The sequence below is a fragment of the Salvelinus namaycush genome, chromosome 16 (genome assembly GCF_016432855.1).
Source record: "Salvelinus namaycush isolate Seneca chromosome 16, SaNama_1.0, whole genome shotgun sequence".
Classification (NCBI taxonomy): Eukaryota; Metazoa; Chordata; class Actinopteri; order Salmoniformes; family Salmonidae; genus Salvelinus; species Salvelinus namaycush.
The window spans coordinates 18,286,759-18,294,536 of NC_052322.1; the positions used below are offsets into that span (position 1 = coordinate 18,286,759).

General features: G+C 46.9%; 1 protein-coding gene across 4 annotated transcripts in view; it reads right to left on the reverse strand.

Annotated features, from left to right (window-relative positions):
* The window catches only part of LOC120060669 (plexin-A2-like), a 265,104-nt gene that overhangs the window by 198,792 nt on the left and 58,534 nt on the right, over positions 1-7,778 (reverse strand). The gene's annotated exons all lie outside the window — the stretch shown is intronic.

Here is a 7,778-nt window from a genome sequence, read left to right on the forward strand (position 1 = left end):
AAGAAAATACGCCTTCTGAAGAGTCCCAACCTCAACCAGATTGAGATGCTGTGGCATGACCTCTAGAGAACAGTTCAAACCAGACATCCCAAGAATATTGCTGAACTGAAAGAGTTTTGTAAAGAGGAATGGCCCAAAATTCCTAGTGACCGTTGTGCAGGTCTGATCCGCAACTACAGAAAACGTTTGGTTGAGCTTGTTGCTGGCAAAGGAGGGTCAACCAGTTATTAAATCCAAGGGTTCACATACCTTTTCCATCCTGCACTGTGAATATTTACATAAAGACATATAATGAAAAAATATAATTGTTTTTGTGTTATTAGTTTAAGCAGACTGTGTTTGTCTATTGTTGTGACCTAGATGAAGATCAGATCAAATGTTATGACCAATTTATGCAGAAATCCAGGTATTTCCAAAGGGATCACATACTCTTGCCACTGTATTTGTGTAGGTTATGCCGTAAAGATTCCAGTATGGTCCATGAATTTCCATAAAATGGTCTACTGAAGCTTTGCATCAATCATACCATGTGCTGTAAAAACCTCTTTCTCTCCTGAAGCAGGAGACTTCCCTATGAAGTATGCTAATGCCAGGACACATCACACTGCTTTAAATGTCAGCCTTGTATTAGCATACACACACACACACTATACACCGGAGGAACTGGGGGAGGGTCATAAATACACACATGGTCACACGCACACATGGATGCACACACAGACGCACACACATGAACGGACATACTCACACGCTCGCACGGGCGCACGCACGCACACACACACCTCAGCCCAGACAGAACATAAAAGCGAACAGATCACCACCGCTTTGTAAAATAAATAAAATGAATGGACATTTGCAACAAAGGTAGGGACAGCATTAAAACAGATTATTTCCGTGCATCCGTCTGGCCCAGAAAGAGAGCGAGAGAGGGGGGGGGGGGGGAGAGAGCAAGAGAAAAGGGGGGTGGAGAGGGGGGGGGGGGGTAGAGAGAGAAGTGGTAAATAGAGAGGGAGAGGGGGGAGAAGGAAGAGAGAGAAAGGGGTAGAGAGAGAGTGTGGTGGGATGTTAGAGGCAGGATAGAGGCAGGGGTTAGAGGCAGGGGTTAGGGAGGATAAACAATGATCCCCTTCCATCTTCTCCTGGCCCAGGGTGTTAAACTAAAGACTGAGGCAGTCAGAGTCAGACACCTTCCATCATTCTGTTGACAGACAGACAGACAGACAGACAGACAGACAGGGGAGGACAAGTCAGGGTGGTGATTGAAATGTGGCGGCAAGACAGGCAGGGCAAGTTGGACAGGGAGGGAGGTGGCGCTGATGGTAACATCACACGTCCTTGCGCAGCCTCTACAGCCGCCACGCCACAGAAAGTGATATGTTGGGACGCTTGGAGCAAAAGTGTTGTTGTCTCTGGCCAGAACACACTCTAAGGATAAGAGGTAGAGCTAAGCACGTATTTAATATCTATCTCATCACCTACTGTACCAGTGCAGGACAGAGGGGTTAAAAGAGGTAGAGTATTGGGAAGGAGTGAGAGAAAAAGAGAGAGAGGCTCAGGCAGGAGGTAACGGGGGCTTGGCGGGCCGTGGCAGGAAGAACATTCCTGGTGTGTGAGAGAGAGTATAGTGTAGTGGTCAGCATGAGGGCTATCTGCCAGGAAAAACAGAGCCAGGTCAGGCTGGAGGAGGGTCAGGCAGGGTCAGGCCAGGCAGGAGTATGTAGTGGATGTCTCACGTCTCAGTAAGGTGAGCCTACAGACAAATATATTCCACTCATATACAGTCACACAGCAACAACACTCTACCTCAGGGCACATAACCACATCACAATGAGACTGTGCGCATCTGTATTCTACACCTAATACAAAAACACGCAATACAAAACAAAATAGGGACTAAATATATATTTATTAACACAGCTAAGAGACGGACGAAGACAATCTGTTGCTGTTTTTATTGTGCCCCTCTCAACATAGATTGATCACCAATATAGCCAATGAAAGCCAAGGATCTGCAGATGAAAATGACAAGGGTATCAAGTTGATTTTGATTGGTCCAACTCGCGGCAACACCTCCACATGGTACCACCTCCCAACGCCAAATATGGAAGAGATACAACCATCTAAACTAGCAATGGTCACAGCAAATTACCATTCTTATTTCATCAACACTGTCACGTACAACTACTGTCTGTTAAGGTTCTAATATTGTGGAGAACAATTGAATGATTCATTATATGTGATTTATAATGACATAGGGCAAAGAAAACTACATTTTGACATTCATTTCATAGAACCCTCTTGAATTGGCAAGTTTTTCTCTACATTCTAGAGCAGTGAGTGAACACCCATATGGCTTCGACTGCCTGAGAAAAGCTGTCTGTCTGTCTCGTCCCGACTCCTGACACTATTATGGGACACTGGAGATCGAATTTTAATATCGCAACAATGATGCAAATGTCGGACAATGTCTAGATGAAAATTGCATGACTGTGCAGATGAGACAGACAGTGGATCTGTAAAAGTTGAAGTAATGCATTGCTAGGTAACCACATAAACGATGGCACTTTTTATGAATGTACTGGCCATGTGTATGCTGTCTAGTATATCATGGGCAGATAGAGTTTAACAATGGGAATTCCAAACCACCCATTGTATAATTAAGCAATAAGGCAACAAGGCACGAGGGGGTGTGGTATATGACCAATATACCACGGCTAAGAGTCCATTTATATGCAGATGATACAGTCTTATCAGCTTATACTCCGCTGGCCCCTCCCCGGAGTTTGTGTTAAATGCTCTACAACAAAGCTGTCTTAGTGTCCAACAATCTTTCTCTGCCCTTAACCCTGTTCTGAACACCTCCAAAACAAAGGTCATGTGGTTTGGTAAGAAGAATGCCCCTCTCCCCACAGGTGTGATTACTACCTTTGAGGGTTTAGAGCTTGAGGTAGTCACCTCATACAAGTACTTGGGAGTATGGCTAGATGGTACACTGTCCTTCTCTCAGCACATATCAAAGCTGCAGACTAAAGTTAAATCTAGACTTGGTTTCCTCTTGTAGTCACTCCTCTTTCACCCCAGCTGCCAAACTAACCCTGAAATCAGCAGGTAAGGGTGCTCTCGAGCGGCTAAATGTTCTTTACCATTCGGCCATCAGATTTGCCACCAATGCTCCTTATAGGACACATCACTGCACTCTATACTCCTCTGTAAACTGGTCATCTCTGTATACCCGTCGCAAGACCCACTGGTTGATATTTATTTATAAAACCCTCTTAGGCCACACTCCCCTCTATCTGAGATACCTACTACAGCCCTCATTCTCCACATACAACACCTGTTCTGCCAGTCACATTCTGTTAAAGGTCCCCAAAGCACACACATCCCTGGGTCGCTCCTCTTTTCAGTTTGCTGCAGCTAGCGACTAGAACGAGCTGCAACAAACACTCAAACTGAACAGTTTTATCTCAATCTCTTCATTCAAAGACTCAATCATGGACACTTACTGACAGTTGTGGCTGCTTTGTGTGATGTATTGTTGTCTCTAACTTCTTGCCCTTTGAGCTGTTGACTGTGCCCAATAATGTTTGTACCCTGTTTTGTGCTGCTGCCATGCTATGTTGATGTCGTAGGTCTCTCTTTATGTAGTGTTGTGTTGTCTCTCTTGTCGTGCTGTGTGTGTGTTTTGTCCTATATTTTTATTTCATTTATTTTTGTTTTTAATCCCAGCCCCCGTCCCCGCAGGAGGCCTTTTACCTTTTGGTAGGCCGTCATTGTAAATAACAATTTGTTCTTAACTGACTTGCCTAGTTAAATAAAGGTTAAATAAAATACAAAAATATACCACAAACCCCCGAGGTGCCTTATTGCTATTATAAACTGGTTACCAACGTAATTAGAGCAGTAAAAATACATGTTTTGTCATACCCGTGGTATACGGCTGTCAGCCAATCAGCATTCTGGGCTGGAACCACACAGTTTATAATAGCCTATATAAAGCACAACAAAAATAATCTCTCTCTTAATAACAGAGTAAATGTAGGGGCCAACCAATATATCTACAATGGAGGCATATGATCTAGAATAAATGCCATGGACAATCTGGTGAAACTTTGGATGGCAGTTTGAAATCTCCAGGGGTATGCATGGGTAGCTGACACACACACGCACCAACACGCGCAGACACACACACACACACACACACGCACAGTGTGTCGAGGGAGCACTCATTATTTGGTGAGGAGAATTCATGATGAGTTCCTCTGACAGTTCATCATTCCCTTTGTCAGTCTGTTCATTAGGCTCTAGTGCTGCAGTTAGACACACACACACACACACTGATCATCATTATCATCAGACAAAATTACCATGACAGATTGAAGACCACAGAGCACACTCAAAGAAGGGGGAAAGGAGATGGGGGGGAGATTGAGAGTGGTAGAGAAAGGGGAGGGGGAAGAGATGAGAAGGGGGTTGGAGAGAGAGCGAGAGAGAGAGGTGAAGAGAAAGGAGGAAGGAGATGGGGAGAAATACTTTACCCTTACTGACTAGAAAAGGAGTGAAGTGGTTAGTGGAAGGAAGCCTTGGGCTGATCCTCTCCCCCTCTCCTTACTCCCTCCCCTCCTATCTGCTTCCTCACCCCCTCCTCTCCTTCTTCCTGCTGCTCTCTCCTTACCCCTTCCGCTCCCCTAGTCCCTCCTCTCCTCCTCCTCCTCACCCCCTCTTCTCTCTCCTCACCCCTCCTCTCCTCTTCTTTCTCACCCCTTCCACTCTCACCCTGCAGCAGAGGGTGGATGACTGTGCAGGGCATTGCCAGCAGACACCGGTGTCCCAAATATGTAGGACAGCACCATTAGGGCATTACTGCCGGTCAGCGCCCATCCCAGCCAGGGAGTGTGAGGGCTGGGGAGCGTAAACGTCAGCCCAGCCAGGGAGTGTGAGGGCTGGGGAGCATACACGTCAGCCCAGCCAGGGAGTGTGAGGGCTGTGGAGCCCTCGGTTTATCAATCACTCCTTGGTTTAGGTGTGCACGCCCTTCTGGGACTGGGGGGAGGAGACTAAGGGGACAACTGTACCGGTGCTCCTGATTGATGCTCGCTAGGTAGATCACACAACCCACACACACACCTTGAGCTAGCCCTGAGCCCTGAGCCCTGAGCCCTGAGCCCTGAGCCCTGAGCCAGAATGAGGTGAGAGTAGTGGCAGTTCTCCCCATCCACCCAGCCTGCTTGTAGCCCAGCTCCCTGTGATCTACTCATGAGGACATGGAGCGATAGGGATCTTCGGCAGCAACCTGTGTGTATGTGTGTGTGTCTGAGTATATCAGTGTATTACCTGTGGGATCAACCATTTCCTCCTTATAAATCTCTTTTGTGAGGTAACGTCTAGTTCTGGCTATAGGAAACATCGTGATGAGCCAAAGGACAAACCGGTAAGAAATCAGGAACAGCACACTGAAACCATTTTCTCTGTCTCTGTATCATCCTCTGACACATCACCATGTTCCAGTATATGGTAATGCAATCATTTAAATGGTATGGGCTATCAAAATACAATAAGCAGATACATTTAAAAAAAAGTTCAACTTCACAATAAGATGGGAGAACTATTGAAGCCAATCCTACACTCCAGGATGAGGTTGAAGGTCAAAGTAGCATCACACTAAACAGGTAGAGTATGTGTTCCTCCCTCTTATTTTGAACAGCTGGAAGACAAACCAAGAAGACACCACACTCCTTCCCTTGCCCTCTCTCAGCCTCACTCTCTTCTTTTCATGTAGAGACCACAGACTCCGTGTGGTTGACTGAATGTTTGCTAATCTCTGTCCACATCCCCCAATATAACTCTGGTTTCCTGTTATTTCATGACTGGCAACTCTCTCTCTAAAAAATATCCCCCCACCTCTCTCTTTCCCTGTAAGGACCACATAAGTGATTGGCCCGACGCAATCCCAGGAAATTGTTTTCTTTCTTTGAAAGAGGAGAGGAGTGGAGGAGGAGAGGGGGGGAGTAGTGAGTCGATTTAATCCGTCTGCTCCTCTGTCCTCTGACCGCTGGCTTGCTGTGGTCCTCTTCTCTTTGTTCCCCTCACAATACGCGCCTCAATAACTTTGTCCATATGTGGGAGAGGAGGGGGGTTGTTTGGCTAACGGTCTCTGGCCAACACAAGTAGGTGTTTTCACTGTCTCGGGGGGACATGGCAGACAGTGGAGAGGAGATACCCCCCCCCCCCAGACCCCTCCCTGTAAAGACTGTTAAACAGGAAGGGGTCATGGAGTGAGGCACAGTGCATTCACAATGAGCCATAAAGACACACAGCTCAGTGGCGGCTGATTCACTCTCTCTCACAGCTTGTGTGTGTGTCTGTGTGTGTGTGTGTGTGTGTGTGTGTGTGTGTGTGTGTGTGTGTGTGTGTGTGTGTGTGTGTGTGTGTGTGTGTGTGTGTGTGTGTGTGTGTGTGTGTGTGTGTGTGTGTGTGTGTGTGTGTAAAGGCAACTATAGCAACTCCATCTCGTGCTTGTTCAGCCACAGGGCGTCAGAAAGAAAGCGAGAGAGCGAGAGAGAAAAAAGAAAGACAAAAGTTGGAAGGGCAGGAAGTGGGTTGGGTTTTCTTTCAAAGTGGGATGAGGTTTAGTGTTTTGACAATGGAGTGTGACAGAGTAAGGAGAGAGGGAAAGAGAAACAGAGCAGATGAGAAGAAAAACTGCGGGAAGGGATATGATCCTGTATAGAGAGGCCCAGTATGTGGTTTGATGTGGGAGGGTTGGGATAAACAGTGTCAGGACCAACGTAGGCCAGGCCAGGTCCAGGTACACACAGTACATCCCACAGCAGAGGATGTGGTCATCATGAATCCAGGCTGTCTGGGACATTCTGTAAGATTACATGTGCTGACACGCTGGAACGTTACGGCCACAATCGCTAAGTCAGTCACAGTCAACTGTAATGTGCCTCTTGGCTGGCAAGGATACAACTTCATTAATAGGATTTAACAGAATAGTGTGTCTATAAAAATATCATCTTAGAATCGTCTATTATGTACAACGTCAGCAAATGAAAAACAACTATCATAGTCTTTCACCATAAAAACCTTCATCCCAGAAACAGTGTACAGGACCAGCTGTCTGTACAGACATCAGCAAAACCAGGATCACCCTCCTAATCCCGCTCTGAATTACAGCTCGGAAAAGTCATCTAATTTCCTTACAAAGAGCCCAGGAGACCGGGAAGACCTGGAGAGGATGAGAGAGAGGTGAGAAGGGATGTCTGAGGAGTAAAAGACAGGGGTAAGTGACTGTGTAGCGTCTCTTTTTGAGGTAGGGCAACGGCACACACTGAGCACCAATGAGGAGACTCAGTGAGCATGGTTGGTCTGTGTTTGCCTCCATGGTCCGTGCCCCTCCACTGAACACGTGTCTGGGAGTGAGGGGGGGGGGGGGGGGTTAGGGGTTCTCAGGGCAGGGGGCATACATACACAGACAGACAGGCTGGGTAGGTAGGGCAGACAGGCAGTGGAGTGGAAAGGCAGACAGACGTCTCTCCTGTCTCTCTATATTCCCCTCATCTGTATCTCTCTCTCTTTCTCTATATACTCCCTCCTTTTCCCCCATCTTTCTCTCACTGAAACATCTGAGCTGTGTCTGAGAGTCATGAGGCAGAAGACAGTATATCATAGCGCCATCACACACAACCCAGCTTTCACTGTTAGCTGGAGCTGCTGAGGCTGATGCTCAGACTGGGGATAGAACTGAGCTGGGGCCATGCAGCCATGCTTCAGTA